This window comes from Macrosteles quadrilineatus, unplaced genomic scaffold, assembly GCF_028750875.1.
Source record: "Macrosteles quadrilineatus isolate MER2022 unplaced genomic scaffold, UCM_ALF_1.0 Scaffold_1__1_contigs__length_201487025, whole genome shotgun sequence".
NCBI lineage: Eukaryota > Metazoa > Arthropoda > Insecta > Hemiptera > Cicadellidae > Macrosteles > Macrosteles quadrilineatus.
This window is the reverse complement of record NW_026542594.1, coordinates 72258191-72274901: the sequence shown is the minus strand read 5'-3', so window position 1 is coordinate 72274901 and position 16711 is coordinate 72258191. Positions and strand designations below refer to the sequence as shown.

General features: G+C 33.5%; 1 protein-coding gene across 6 annotated transcripts in view; it reads right to left on the bottom strand.

Moving 5' to 3' along the window:
* The window catches only part of LOC128983573 (glycerol-3-phosphate acyltransferase 1, mitochondrial), a 223575-nt gene that overhangs the window by 114336 nt on the left and 92528 nt on the right, over nt 1–16711 (bottom strand). The gene's annotated exons all lie outside the window — the stretch shown is intronic.

Here is a 16711-nt window from a genome sequence, read left to right as displayed (position 1 = left end):
AATTTCCTCTACCCTAGCACAATTGCCCCAAAAAATTAGCCCATACCTGAAAATGGATTGAAAATATGAAAAATATGCTGTTCGGACATAATTTAATGGAATGCATTTTTTCAGACGACCTAGTAAAAATATTACACGAGAAAGTCTGGTATTTAAATAGTCTATATGAGAATCCCAAGTTAGCTGACTATCTACATATATTCCCAAAAACTTTGCTGAAAAAACTTTACTACCCTTATCACTGTTCTCAAAAAACTCTCTTGAATTATAATTTAAGGAAAATACCAATTTTTGTGATTTTTCTTTGTTAAGCAAAAGTCCATTACTATGAAACCAATTTTGTGCATTATTTAATGTTTCATCAGCCAATTTTTCAAGTTCTTTATAGTTTTTACTAGTAGATAAAAAGGTAGAGTCATCTGCGTACAGAATGGTTTTACAATCAACAGAAGAGGGTAGATCATTTATATAGATTAAGAAAAGAAGGGGACCAAGGACTGAACCCTGTGGCACTCCCCACTCGACTGACACTTCATCTGACCATCTTCCTTTTATACAAACTGCTTGTTTGCGATTTTGCAAGTAGCTTCTTAAAAAAGATAATGGAGGGCCATCAAATCCATAGTACTGTAATTTAGAGATGAGAATATTACTGTCAACAGAGTCAAAAGCTTTACTGAGGTCACAGAAGGTGGCCTGAGCATAAGTTTTATTTTCGAAAGAGAGATGAACTTGCCTGACTAGATCGTCCAATGCATTGATAGTGGATTTTCCCTTTCTAAAACCGTATTGGTTGTTGTTCAAGATGTTGTTTTTTTCTAAATAATTTCTGATTTGATCGTAAATAAGTATTTCTATTAGTTTTCCCAATACAGGTATAATTGAAACTGGTCTGTAGCTCTGAGGTTGGTCTTTAGGACCTTTTTTGTAAATAGGACAGACTCGAGAGACTTTGAGCAAGTCAGGAAAAACCCCTTCTGATAAAAGGTTATTTATGCATATTGCCAAGGGGTTAGCCAAACAGTCAATAATAACTTTTAACAGATTGTTTGACATATTGTACATATCCACACTAGCTGATCTTTTCATCCTTTTAGTGGCACTAAGAATATCACTAGGTGTGATGGCTGACCAACAAAATTTATTACAACTATCAATTTCATATTTTTTCAAAAAATCATTGCAAGAAGTGATTATACCTGGAATTTTAATAATTTGTTTGATCTTGTCTACACTGTCAACAAAAAACCTATTGAAAGTATTTGGCTCAATTTGCAAATCAGCTGTGTTTTTCATTTCACAGTTATTCTTTATTACCTCCCATGCGGCTTTACATCTGTTATTACTTTCTTCTATGTATTTAGCATTGTTTTCTAGCTTTGCTTCATTTAAAGAGTTTTTATATTGACATTTCAGTTTTAAATATTTATACCTTAGTTCAGTATTGTTCACATTTCCAGTATCTTTAAGTAAACTATACAGACACAATAGCCTTTCTTTCATTTGACCCAACTCTTTAGTATACCATCCCTTGTTCAGTTTGTTCAAATACTTAGGTTTGAATAGTTTACCTTTATTTTTATTCGGGACCATAAAATAATTAATATTGTTGATTAGTATATTAAATAAACATTGGAACTGCATATTAGCACTACTACTCTCAGACTTGGACATTAAAGATAGCCAATCATAAGTAGACAATTTTAGAGACAGATGTACATGACTTTTAATAGGTAGATAAAACTGAATGGGATCTTTTGAGACTAAATGAGATGTATTATCTATAACTAATGGTTCATTCTGCATATTAACAATAATTCCATCATGGTCCGAAAAAGGAAATTTGAACAAACTTAAAAAAGAGAGCCTAGCAGATTTTTGGTTTACAAACACATTATCTAGACAGTTTGTGCCTCTAGTTGGTGAATTATTTAAATGATAAAAGTTGTACTGTTTAAATAGATTTAACAAGTTTTTTACATTTCTTTTGCTTTTAGTAACATCAAAATTGTGGTTGAAATCACCACCGATGACAATATTATAGTTGTTCCACTGAGTTATAAAAGGTAAAAAAACATCCAAAATCCTTAAAAACTCCAAAGGTCTACCATTAGGCGAATGATACAAAGAAACAAATATAGTTTTTAAAGAATCTATAAGTACGGATGAAACCTCAAAATCCAATTCCTGACAGAATTGGCTTACATCACACAATCTTGAGTTAAATTTAGTATGTACAAATATACAAGTATTCCCTCTTATATGTTTGATTCTATTGTAGGAGCTGGCACAATGAAAATTATAAGGAAAAGCTAATTTTATTTACTGCTAAGTAAGATTATTGTAAGATTATACTGCTTATATTTCATTGATAATTTCAACACCAGAAGGTCGAATGTTTAATACTGTTAACTACTTTACCTACGACGGTTCTTTTAAACTAGCCATTTCAATTTAGTTCTTAGAATTTAAAAGACTAGTACTAGTGCACATGTTGCTCGAATTCGAGCAATTGCAAAGTATTACAGGCGTTGTATATATTTTAAAACAAATAACGAAATAACAGTCACAATTTCCGATGACTTAAAAGAGTAAACTCAAAGATAATGTAATCATATATTCCACTCCAGTTATCAAAACTGGAAACGAACTCACTCTGAAAACTAACGCTCACTCCACTCTAGTTATCGAAACTGAAAACGAACTCACTCTGAAATTGAATGCTCTTGTCTGTATCATGTGTTTTTACGATGAACGGCTGTAATTAATACAAATTATTCATCTGTTTAAGTAAACAAAATCTTTTCCTTATAAGAATAACATTTGGATTTTGATGGCCTGTGGGGCAAAGCCCGAAAACTTTTATTACAGGAATTGGTGAAAGAGGGCGTCTACACAAAAAATACTTCATTTTGACACATCGCTTGTAAAAATCCGTCCATTATTAACGGAGGAGTAGTGTTTCGTAGAAATCGCCTTCACGTATTATATATAAGGATACGCATTGTCCAAGGCATTCTTTCCCTAGGTTGACTTATGAGAATTAACTTTTAAATTAATGAGAAACAAATATATTAAAAGAAAGGAATCCACTCTTTTTATTTAGATCACACAAACACAGCTTAATATAATAAATAAAACATATGATCTTGAGACAATGTACATTTTAACAGTTCATAGGCAAAATTGTCAATGTTCCAATACTCCCTTCACAATTTTGAAACTAAATGTCACAAAGTCCAATGTTTACTTTAAGCTGTGTAAACCTTACTCGATTGATAGGTTTAGTAAGGACAAAAATTTATTTTCATAGCCCCAGAATTGCGTTAATATGACAAATAATGGTTAAACATACCTCGTCAGACAATCCTTAACATGTAGTGTCGAAATTGCTACATATATTTTGGCAGCTATTTAAGCATCTCCTCCATCGTCAGGCAAACAAAAGTATCCACATGATTTGTCGTCAGAATAAATAAAACACACATTTTACATTTTTTGTGTGTAGTTGATAGGCCTATCACTATCGTTTTTTATGTTTTGTGTAAAAATATATGTAGCAATTACGACACTACATGTTAAGGATTGTCTGAGCAGGTATGTTTAACCATTATTTGTCTTAGTAAAGATGTCGGCAAGTTGATATGTTGTAGATACGTGTTCAACATCAACAAGTCCTTCCAAGAATTTTTCTCTGATTAATTAATACTTAACTTCGATATGCTTCGTTCTGCGATGAAACTCAGGGTTCTTTATGAGTTTCACAGCACTGCCATTGTCAATTTTCAGAACAGGTGTCACTTGTGAGTGACAACTTATTTCTTCATGTTGAAGCCTTCCGGAATTGGTAATCAATTATAACAGGTACGTACCTTGACGTCCACAATTCCTTAGTCGGTATCCGTTGACTATAGTTTCAACTACTACGTAGTCATTATCAAAAACGGAAAGTTAAAATATTACATTCGTTGAATGTCGTCAAATCTTAAATACATCGAACACACAAACAAACATAACACGAACACGGTAGACATTTAACATAATTGGCAGGCCGGCAACATAATTTTTACGTGTGCCGGCCCCGGGCCAATTATGTTAAATGTCTACCGTGTTCGTGTTATGTTTGTTTGTGTGTTCGATGTATTTAAGATTTGACAACATTCAACGAATGTAATATTTTAACGTTCCGTTTTTGATAATGACTACGTAGTAGTCGAAACTATAGTCAACGGATACCGACTAAGGAATTGTGGACGTCAAGGTACGTAACCTGTTATAACTTATTTCTTCAAACAGACGTTTTAGCCATATTGCTTCTTTAGCTCCTTCACATGCAGCCACAAACTCGGCTTATGTCGTAGACAGTGCTACAGAACACTGTTTCTCGCTTTGCCAGCTCACTGGACCTCCAGCATAGCAACTGATAAACCCAGACCTTGATTTTCGAATACTTTCCTCTCCAGCAAAATCAGAATCAGTGAAAACATCCAGATTACTGCATGGTGAAGACTTGTACAAGATATCGACATTTATGGTTCCTCGAAGATATCTAAATATCCTTTTGACACTCAACCAATCCGTTTGAGTAAGATGTTCCATATTCCTCACAACCAATCCCACAGCAAAGGAAATATCAGGTCTTGATACACAACTTAAATGCATCAAGCTTCCAACAGCCTTAACTTTTCCATTGACAATCTCCACTGGACCATTGTTTACATTACAGGTCTTTCACATGGTGTAGAAATGGAATTCGAGTCACTCATACCAAAACGTTGTAATATGCGTTTAGTATATGCTGATTGACCAATCCATATTCCAATTGAACCTTTCTTGATCTGCAATCCTAAATAACTGTCAAGTTCACCAGATTTGATTTTAGAAACTTTGGATAAACTTTTCATGAAGCCATCAATGATGCTATTGTCAGTCCCAACTACTAATCCATCATCTACATAAATAAGTACAAGTAGCGTCTTCCCTTGATCGTTTTTATAAAAGAGACAGGGATCCAATTTACTTCTCTTAAGACCTTGAGATTCCAGAAACTTTGTAAGTTTCAAGCTCCAACAATGAGGAGATTGTTTCAGACCATATAATGACTTTTATAGTTTACACACACGTCCAGTTCCTTCAGAATAACCTTCAGGTTGCTCCATGTAAACTTCCTCTGAAAGATCGCCATATAAAAAGGCAGTTTTCTTGTTAAAGTGGCGCAATTCCAGATTTTCAACGGAAGCCGTACTTAGCACAGATCGAATGGTGTCATAACGTGCCAAAGGACTAAACAGTTCATTATAGTCAATTCCTTCACGTTGTGCATATCCCTTGGCTACTAGTCGAACTTTGTATTTTTCATGAGAACCATCAGAATTAGGTTTGATTCGAAGTACCCTACGACATCCCAGGACACAAGCTCCTTCTGGTTTATCCACCAAAATCCAAGTTTTATTTTCATGAATAGATTTTATTTCATCGTCCATAGCAGCCTTCTAGTCAGATGCATCATCCAACACCATTGCTTCCTTGTAAGACCTTGGAAACATTTGTGTTTCTGATTGAACCAGCATCAGATCAAAATTTCCACTGATCATCCAACTTGGTACATTTTTTACTTGTTTTCCTTGTCCCAACACGTTTTTTGTGGTTTCATTTTTAGACAATACATCACACTCTTCTTGCTCACCTCCCTCCAAAACAATATGAGGTGCCGCTTTGTCAGTTTTCACTTCCGTTGTTTTTTAAGTGATGTCAAAATTAACTTCATCGCTCGAAGATGACTCATTATCAGGAACAGTACTTCCTTGGGATTTGAATACTCTGAGTAGCACCACAATCCGCAATCCAAACGTCCCGATTTGCAAAAATTAACTAATTCCCGCTCATAAAACTATGTTTTGCAGCCACATCCTTCTTGTTATCAGATGTAGATACCGTAGACTTCTTTTTAAGTGGACAATCAGGAACCATATGCCCTTTTTGTTTATACTTAAAACAAAATATCTTAGAAACCTGCTTTTGATTCTGATTACTCTGCCCTTGTTTTTCTGTTTTAACCCTTGTACCTACCTATGGGTTTTTAAACATATTCAGCAGTTTTAAGTAACTCCATATTTGATTAATATTTCTACCGGATACACAGACTTAAAGTAAACGTTATAACTATAAACGGCTATTTTTCATTTTTGACACTCAGTTAATGTTGCGTTCTATTGTTGTAGTTTGTTGATGTTATATGCTATGTTTTGCAGTATACCAATGTGATTACTACCATATTCAGCTAATATTGTTTATTTGTATATTTTGTCTTCTGCTTAATATGACATTGTGGATAAAAATGATATTACATAATTCATTTAACATAGCAGTTCATCTGTTGTTAAGTTAAGGAAACGGTACAATCCATCAGAAAAGGTAAAACTGCTTGTTTGTATTAAGAAAATTGCATGCCATCAAAACATAATTAAAGAAAAGACAGTTAATTAATCTTTGAATAATTGGTTTTGTAGTCCCAAAAGCACTTAATCTCAAACTTTCAGCAAAATCCTTCGTCTGGATGTTGTGATAAATTTTGCAAACAAACAGGCATTGCTCGTTTTAGAGTATTGGATACTTTTCTTTACAGGGTGTTCTGTTTCCACTAGGACAATTTTTCCAAGGTTATTCGGGAGCCCAAAGCAAGCAATAACATGTGTCCTATCTCAAACCGTTTCCAATTATCTATCTGTGTGTGTTTTTTTTACCTAATACGTTATATCTTAGCAACCTTTAATGAAATAAACTTCAAACTCGCTACATGTATTACATCCAATAAGGCCCATCTTTGTATGGAATATCAAGTTTCTACTTTGTACCATTATAACATGGTGGCCGTTTGCTTTTAAAGCCTAATATCGCTATATGAATATACATATTATATGTACAGGGGTTTATAAAAGAATGCCAGGATTTTAAACGGTTGTTGCTCAGGGATTATTCAAGATAATTATTAATAATTTAAACATCAAATTGAAGGGAAAAGAACAAAGTTTTTCTCATACTTTGATACAATTCGGAATAATTTAACAAAATTTGTGTAAAACTGGCTAAATCTGTACGCTTAGGCCGGCCGCACACTGATGCAGCATTTCACCTGAAGCAAGTTTTGAGAGGCAAAATGTTTCGCTGGGTACGAGCACACTGATCAAGCAAACGTTGCACGATGCTTAATGTTTCAAAGAGCAAAACGTTCTGCGCATGCACCAAATCCTATCTAACTACTAAAGCATAGTGGCTCTCAAAATTCAATTGACCGTTAATTATAAAAAATAACTTTTCTATAAAAAATAATTTTTTAAGTTTCATTAAAACTTAACAATTATTATATTTTTAATTTCCATTGAACAATATTGCTGTTTAATTTTTCTTGCTACCACTTTGATAGTCATACTCACCCAATGCAAAGCAGTCAAGTAATTAAGAAATTACCAAGGTTTCTCTGATCATTATTTAAAATCATCACGACATTATCTAATAATAATCTCTTACCATATCACTAACGGTATTTAAAACCCTTCAAATAAAAAAGTATAGCAGTTATTCAACAAAAATTGTAAAATTTCCCTGGATCTGATTTAATTTCTAAAAGGAAAGCCTTACTGTCTAACATCAGATTGATTGGGTGAACACAAATGTTTTCTTTATATTTAGTCCAGAATTTAAAAAAATACTGACATACAGCAATAGCTACGTTGACTTCTTCGTCACAGATGTTAAAACAATACTGTATTATAGGACAAATAAAAATAATATTATTTTTTTCCTTATCTAACTTAGTTATTTTAGCTTCAAAATGTTTAGTTACCTTGAATAGTATCCAAGCAATTACCATTTTAAATCCCGGCATTATTTTTTAAACACCCTGTATTATATAATAAATACAATGTATTAAGTAAAAACACATACAAACAGATAGACCGAAAACGATTTGAGATAGGACACATGCTACATTACTTGCTGCTGCCGAATAACCTGGTAAAATTTGTCAAAATGAAAACGGGACACCTTGTATATTGGACGTTTTCATGGAAAGTAATGTATTATATTTTAGTTTTCTTAGTCTTTTTTTTACTAGCGCTTTTAACAAACACAGACTGTTCTATACATAGATTTTAAGTAATTTATTTATTACAGTAACATTAAACAGTGGGTTAGGGATCATTTACTCATACATATAAAATAAATCTAATGTTTTGGGTGTTTAGTTTTACTTATTTTCAATGCCGGTGGAAACTTTATTTAGCTGAACATAAAAAGTTAAAATTATTTTACGTGATTTTTTACCAAGTATATGTACTTTTTACAAGGAAAATGCTAGCATTTTTCAAATTTACCCTAGACGAAAGACAGTATATTTATAATGTTTAGAGCATTAAAATGTTTTAATGTTGAATAAGTAATTAAATTAAATATTAAGCCTTTTCTTAATCATATTCCAAAATGTAATTAAACAATAGAAAAAATATAATGGCAAAAACCTTTTGTAATATAAGTAAATTGCCATGTAAATGGTGTAGTGTTAATCACAAACTAAATTACTCGATTTCTTTCCAGGATATTAAACATGGATGTTAAATGGGACCAATGTGTGATATGTGATGTGTGATTGTTTTTACGTATTATTAAGTAAATACAAAATAATAAAAATATCCTTTAGTAAATATGTCTTCAAATTCAAAACTAATCATATATATTAAAACGTGACAGTGTTTTTTATTTAACGATTTTGAATCAACCACTTGACAGATTTTCACAATTTTTATGTTGAAAGAAAGATAATTTTGAGAACTAGGGAATGTCGAAGCCATAATTTTAGTTTAGGGTTTCAGTTTTTTAGAAATTAAGTTTTAATTTTTTTTTAAAGTCTAGCAGCCGAAATAAACTTTCTAGACTAGCTTTTGCTATAATATCATTTGCTTAATGTAACAGCTGTTAACATTCAGCGTTTGCGACACAAATTCAGCATTTGGATAAAAATGAATTCACGGTACGTAGGGTTGACTTATTTATACTATGTGTAATGCTATAATCATTGATACGTTCATTTATTCGGTAAGAGGATGACAGATTATTTAAATATACATAGTAAAATACTACATGTTCTATTTTTTTTAGCAGTCTTTAAAATTCTTAGTTTTTTTTAGTGCAATATAGTTTGTTATAACTAACAGCTGGTTGAATATAAAAATATTCCATATTCTATAGAACTATGAGGTTAAAGTTGGGACCACGTAAGTTTGCAGTTGGTGGCAGCCAATCACAAGACAAGGCTAGTGCGGACGTTGCCACATCGCCCGTTGACAACACTAATTAAAATATCCTAAGCAATATTTTCAAATCAGCTGGTATTATTAGATTCGGCAACACCACACGGTTCTCATTGATTCATTCAAAACCATATGGTAAATAGGCTCCTCCCTCTACTGCAAACTTACGTGGTCCCGACTGTAGTTTATTTACTCTGTGAATTTGTCATTGATTATAGAAAATAAGTGAGATTCTATAACCATTACTGTATACGGATTGAAGCTCACAAGCTTTGAAAAGAAAGCTTATGACAATTAATTTATTTTTGCTACTCAACTTTTTGAGGAAATGTTGGGAAATAACAATGGTCACATGTTTTAATTCATCTTGTCAGCTTTTTGTTTACAATAAATTTTTAACTGCTTAAACTATGCTTGAATTAGGAATGTAAATATTCATATGACTATATACAGTTTTAATGGACTACTCAATTCCCGTACATAGGTCGGGCAAACAGCTTGTATTGTTTATTACATAAGTATTACATTGGAAGTTGGAAGACCAATAGAGTGGAGGACTACAAGAATTTTGTAATGCAAATAGATCTAAATGTTGACTTATGATACTAACAAAGTCCATACCAAATTTACAGTCAATTAGTTTTATCAGTTTGCGCAATGTCCAGTTCTAGTACAGGTTTTGTTACATACATACTTACATACTCACACTCACACACACCAACACACACTAACACGGACCCATACACACATACGATTTATTTCATATAATTTAGTATATCTTTGGTTCGTTTTGTAGAGTCTCAGTTGGATTAAAGTTGTAATTTAAAGTTAAGATTGATTTTTTTTTTTTTTTAACTAGTATTTATTTACAATCGATTCTGTACTAGAACAATAAGTAAATTTCATGACAATTTTAACATGGGTTAGTTACACTCCATCAAGTGCACTGACATACAAAAACTTTTAAAAAGTTCAACTAGAAACGATTTGGAAGGTCTATTGGATTAACTCTTTTGAGCCTACATGTAGCTTCACTATTATCGAGGAGGTTAACTGCCAGGAAATTTGGATGGCTTTCTAATTTTCTTTGATATTTTTCGCTTGGTTTTTTTAAATTTATTCATTAATATAGGGTAATTTTGTATCTTGATGAATAACTTTATTTGTGACAAACCAAGGTGCTTGTAAAATTTTTCTTAGTGTTTTGGATTGAAATCTTTGAACTATTTCTATGTTTGAGTTTGAAGTGGTTCCCCAGAGTTGGATACCATAGGTCCAAATAGGTTTCAATATAATTTTGTATAAAAGTAATTTATTTTCAACAGATGATTTTTAATTTCGACCAATAAGCTAATTTAGTACCTAGGTATGTTTGTTTTCAAATTTAAATGAAGTCGTTTTTTCCAAATGTGTGAATACCATGTAAGCCGTCTGTCGAGATGCATACCAAGGTACTTAACTTCAATGGATTGTGGAAGCATGACATTATTCAATGTTACTGATGGACAAGTTCTTGTTGACATAGTAAATGTAACTTGTATGGATTTTGTTTCATTTACTTTAATTGTCCAATTCTGTAGCCACTGAGACAAATCGTCTAATGCAGCCTGAAGGTTTGGTGATGTCAGAATAGGATCCTGATTTGACGATAAAAAGAAGTTTCGTCTGCAAATGTTGCGACTGAAATACCCTGAGTACTTGGAAGGTCATAAGTGAATAAAATATACAAAATAGGTCCGAGAACACCTTGCCTTATTGTACACCTGATTAAATTTCATGCACATCTGTAACTACATCTTGGTATTTAATTTGAAAAAAGCGTTTGGACAAATATGATTTCAACACTCCATTGTATGTATGGGGCAGCAGAGTTTTAATTTTGAACAATAACCCTGTGTGCCAGACTTTATCAAACACCTCGGCTACATCCAAAAAGCAGATGAACAAAAACGTTTGTTTTCAAAATCTTCCTTGATTACATTCACTATTTTATGCACTTGCTCAATGGTGGAATGCCTTCGGCGGAATCCAAACTGATGGGAAGGCAACAATTATGTTTCATCAATTATAATATGGAGTGTTTTTAAAAAAAGTTTTCAAAAACTTTAGAAACCATGGGAAGAAGAGATATAGGCCGATACGAGGATGCTTGATTTAAAGGTTTACCAAGTTTCGGAATAACAACAATTTGTGAAACGTTCCACTGTATTGGGAAGTATTCAAGGTGTAAAACTGCATTGAAAAGTACTATAAGGAAAACTATTCCTTTTCTTGGCAGCTCTTTCAACACTTTACCTGTTATCAGATCATATCATAAACGGGGGCTTTTTTGCCATTTAAATCGTCTTTTATTACTTTAGCTAATTCAGATGGTGTAAACAATTTTATTGGTAAATCAAGTTGATTTGGAGAATCGAGGAATTCCAAAATTTCTTGTTCAACGTTTGAATTTATATTATATGGATTGAACACTTCTTTGAAGTATGAAGCAAAGACATCTGCTTTCTCGATGTTGTTTTTGGCCTAAGAACCGTCTTCTTTTAGAATAGATGGAATGCAAATTTGTGGACGTTTTAAGATTTTGTAACTTTCCAAAGGGAGTAGCCACTAGCTTCAGATGGAGAAAGGTTTGATGTGAAATCTTGAAATCTGTCATTGTTTACTTTAAACAGTAACCTTTTTAGTTGTTGAGTGGCCCTGTTTAGATTGCTTTTATCCGTCTGATCTCTAGAGTTTTGCCATATTCTACGGAGTCGGTGTTTTTTGTCTTTTTTATATTAATTTAAGTTGGGGTAGCTTATTCCTGATTTGATGTTACTTTTATTCTGGTCTCGAGTTGCTCTCCAAGCGGAGTCTTGAACTGTTTTGTTGAAATGTTCAACAGCAAGATTCAAATCTTCTTCGCTCTTAAAACACACAGAAATCTTTAAAGTTTGATCCATTAATTCACAAAATTAATTCCAATCGGTATTTTTGTTACATAATTGTGGTGGAATGGGTTTGAATAAAACAGTAGAAGGGATCGTTAAAATTACAGGATATATCAATATGTATCCATAGACAATCAAACTACAACGCTTATCTTACTCTCCATAAGAATAACATGGCAATTTTAAATTCAAAGTTTGTTGAATAGTCTTTGTAGCGAATAACTGTACATAAACACTTCTATATACTAAATTATTTGTTTTTTATGCTCTTTAAAATGGTTTAAAGATAAATCAGGAAATTGAATGTTTTAAGGGTCAAAATTGAGAAAAACCAGTTTTTACCCTATAGACCTCCCATAAACCTCCGTTCACATGCTAGATCATGCTGATTTGCAAACTCATTCTATTTTATCATGCCTTACACCTTCAAGCCAAATTTTTTCAAAATCGGAAAAAAATTACTCAAGTATATATTTATTTATAATATATAGCAATATATATACATACTAGCTGTAACCCACGGGCTTTGCCCCGTTTAACTTCTTAATTTTCAAGATTATCTCGTTCGCATGGCTCAATCACGTCCTGGTTGAAGTTTGTTCGCTACGCTCACTCACCTTTAGGTTGGAGCTCGTTCGCTACGCTCACTCACCTTTAGGTGGAGCTCGTTCGCTGCGCTCACTTGCCTTCAGGTTAGCTCGTTCGCTACGCTAACTGGCCTCCAGGTTGAAGTTCATTCGCTACGCTCACTCACCTTTTGGTTGCAAATTAGCTGTTGTCATAAATGTAAAAGAAATAATAGTGCTGCACCCTGTTGGTAATCCTTGTAACTTTAATGCTATTGAACATCATAGAACAGAACCAACTTATTTAATTGAAACAGCTGTTAAGATTCATTAATTCCTTTTAAATATGGAAAATCATAAGGTTAACATGGGAAACTCCAGAGCCACTGGGGCGGAGCCCGAAAGGATTTTTGAAATAAGAATATGCCTATATGTTAATCGGGAATGTGAGCTACCATCATGCCAAATTTCAGCCCAATCCGACCAGTATTTTTCGCGTTCACTTGTCACAAACATCCAAACTTTCTCATTTATAATATTAGTAGGATAAAAAAAATTGAACAAATAGGGTTTTTGACCTCTATGGACATCAAAATGAAAAGGTATATTGGTCCCGGACCCAGGTCTTACCGTGCCACCTACGGTAATAGCTACATCCCTATAGGGAAATTCAAGTTTTGTTCAAAAATCAATGTGTATATACAGTACAAGTATTTCATACAGTAGATTTTAGAGATTCACATTATTCTCTCCTGCCTCCACTCCTTGTTGCAAAGCAAGGATATAGCCTATAGTATATAGGCCTATAATAAAGAATACTTCTTGATACAATGATCAAGGAAAAAACTGTGATACACTTAACTTTTGCGTACATTTTGACTACTCTAGTAATGATTGGTTTAATAATTTAAAATAACAACTATGCGAAAACAAGATCTGTAAATATTATTTTCGCTACACTATTGTGAAATTACCTGTTTTCGTTACATGTTTTTATCACCTTCGAAAATTTATTATTACATTGTTTACTACGGCAAAAGAATCTTTTGCCGACCTTTTGCCGACGTAAATATACAAATATTTGTTATTGTTTTATCAACTGATTCAATTTTCAACAACTAAAGTAAATTTAACTTTGAAAAGTCCCTTGGGCTCTGTCCCAGTGGCTTTTAAAGTTCCCATTTTATCCTTATGAAGAACTTATTTGTTTACATTATGATCAGCTGGATGATTTAATTGCTTTTCATATTTTAGTTGCAATTTAAGGAAACTTGTGCCAAGGCGTATGAAAGAAGGTGTGTGCATAGTGACGTCAGTGCGAGTAAAACTTGTTTTATTTTACCAAATCATATGTTTTCTTGTAGGCTAATTTTCCAAAGACTTTCGAATGACAATCATTACGAATTAATTAGCATTGAATATATAACACTATTTAGCGTTTTATATCCAATATAGTGTTGTATTCAATATTGAATATAGTCATAGTGTTATACAGTATATTCAATGGTGGTAGTATTAGTATATAGCATTTTGATAGTGAGTACCTTTTAATCGAAAAACAGTAAAGCAGTAAATATTGTAAATGTGGCTGCCTTAACAGGCAACATATTTTTAGGTGACAATATACGAATAGTTTTAAGTATAATACCTTTTTTCAGCTCCTACTTATGTTTTATATAATTGAAAATCTCTCATTTAAGTAGCCTTAGTGGAAAATAAATAGTTACAAATAAATCGGAAAGATTGTATTTACATATATTTAACAAAAACAGCACAAAATGGCATATAGCTTAAGTTGTAGAGACTTTATAACATTTTAATGACATACTCTAAACATACAGTTCGGCCAAAACTTCTGTGCTCGCGGACAGGTCGCTAGCCCAACTAAAACTTACGGATACGGTTATTTGCAGTGCTGGGGTAGGGGTGAGTGAGTAGTTATACCTTCCGCAAAGATTCGTTCGTTCTTCGTGACGTTCCAATCCAGAGAGCTGAAACCCTACTGGACTGAGGCTGTTTTAGGACTTAGTCCTCTTCAACCAATAAAAGATTCGTGGCGGCTGAAGGATTAGGACGGTCGGGTGGTGTCCCGAGTGGTCCCAGCCCCTAAATTAGCCCTCGCTCGGGGCCGTAGAACGATTGGCACACATTTTTAGCCGATTTGGAATAGCACGACTGGCACAATCATTAAAGGGGATTAAGAAGGGTCAAACTGTAAGGTTCGGAAAGACACGATTGACGCAACAGACCGGTAAGGAAGTAGTAGGCAGGTAGCAAGAATGCGGGAAAATGGAAATTGTTTTGTCCCCACAAAGTCCCCGCTGTAGTGCTTATTAGAGTTAGCAATTACTTCATCCATGGTGTAAGTTTGAGCAACAAATCTGCTGCTACGGTCACTATGCCCCTGCTGGACCTAAATAAAACTACACTAACCCAACCTAACGTAACTAAACCTAACCTAACTTAACTTAACTAACCTAACCTAACTTAACCTAACCTAACTTAACTTAACCTAACCTAACCTAGACTAACCTAATCTAAGCTAACATAACCTAACCTAACCATTGAAAATACGCGATATTACCGGCAAATGACTGTCGTAGCAGAGTTGACGGGGAATTTTAAACTTCCCGTTTTCCCTCGTTCGATGGCGTTTACCTGGTCGAGCGGTTGTGCCAATCGTGCCTTTTCCAAGCAGGCTAGTTGACCCTCCTTATTCCGCTCAAATGATTGTGCCAATACTGCCATGGGCAGAAGATCCAAAAATGTGTGCCTGTGCCAATCGTCCCGTTCCCTCGCTCGGCTGCTCGGGGCTTTGACAATGAGTCACCCACTGGGCTCAATGCATAGTTGGTAAAATGTTTGTATATCACCATAATGTGTATTAAATAACGTCATTTTTGTAACCTGCATCAAATAACAAGAACATTGAGCCCAAACACGAAATAATTGCGAGGATATTAAGCATACCACGACACGAAAACTGTCCATTATTTTAAAACCAAATGTATACTTAATATCGTCGCAATTATTTCGTGTTATATATATAACTAAGTAGTGTTATAAACGAATACTAGAAAAACACATTTGTCTAGTATTCGTGGTGTTATATATTCAATGCTAATTCGTAATGATTGTCATTCGAAAGTCTTTGGAAAATCACAAGAAAACATATGATTTGGTCAAATAAAACACGTTTTACTCGCACTGACGTCACTATGCACACACCTTCTTTCATACGCCTTGAACTTGTGCTACATTCAATATCTATACTTATTTAATACGCAAGCAGGTTTTTTGTGACAATTACTCCTCCGAAACTACTGATCCGATTGTCATGTTTTTGGTGTCATTGGAAAGAGCGTAACGTGAAGTTGTGCAGGAAACTTTCTTTTTAGGCAAATAATTAGAGAGTGAGGCCCTAGGGCCCTTTTCATTTTTGTATTTCTCCATAAGATTAACATGGGAAACAAAAATGGTTATGAAACTCCAGCTGTTGTCAGAAATTAAAAGTGAGAAGAAGATCATATGTTAATTGTAAAGTCAACAAGATTGCTAATTTAACAGTTTGCTACAAACATATACTGACTTGGTTTAAATAAAATAGTTTACTTTTTCATTTGGGTTCGCGTAAATATTACAGTGGAAAAAAGCGAGAGAGCCTGGATAAATTGATATACCGTACTAAAAAGAAAACTGAATTAACACTGTGCTGCATTTCGTAGTAATCATTGAAAGAGCCGATTTGCAAACTATGGAAACATAGAAAAGTCATAGAACACCACCAAGGAAAAGAAATAGAATTTTTTTTTTAGAATTTATAATCGTTATTATGGACAACCTAATGCGGCTATGAATAAGGCTATTTGTAGAAAACACTAAAAAACAAGATCAGCTTTGGAAAAATGAC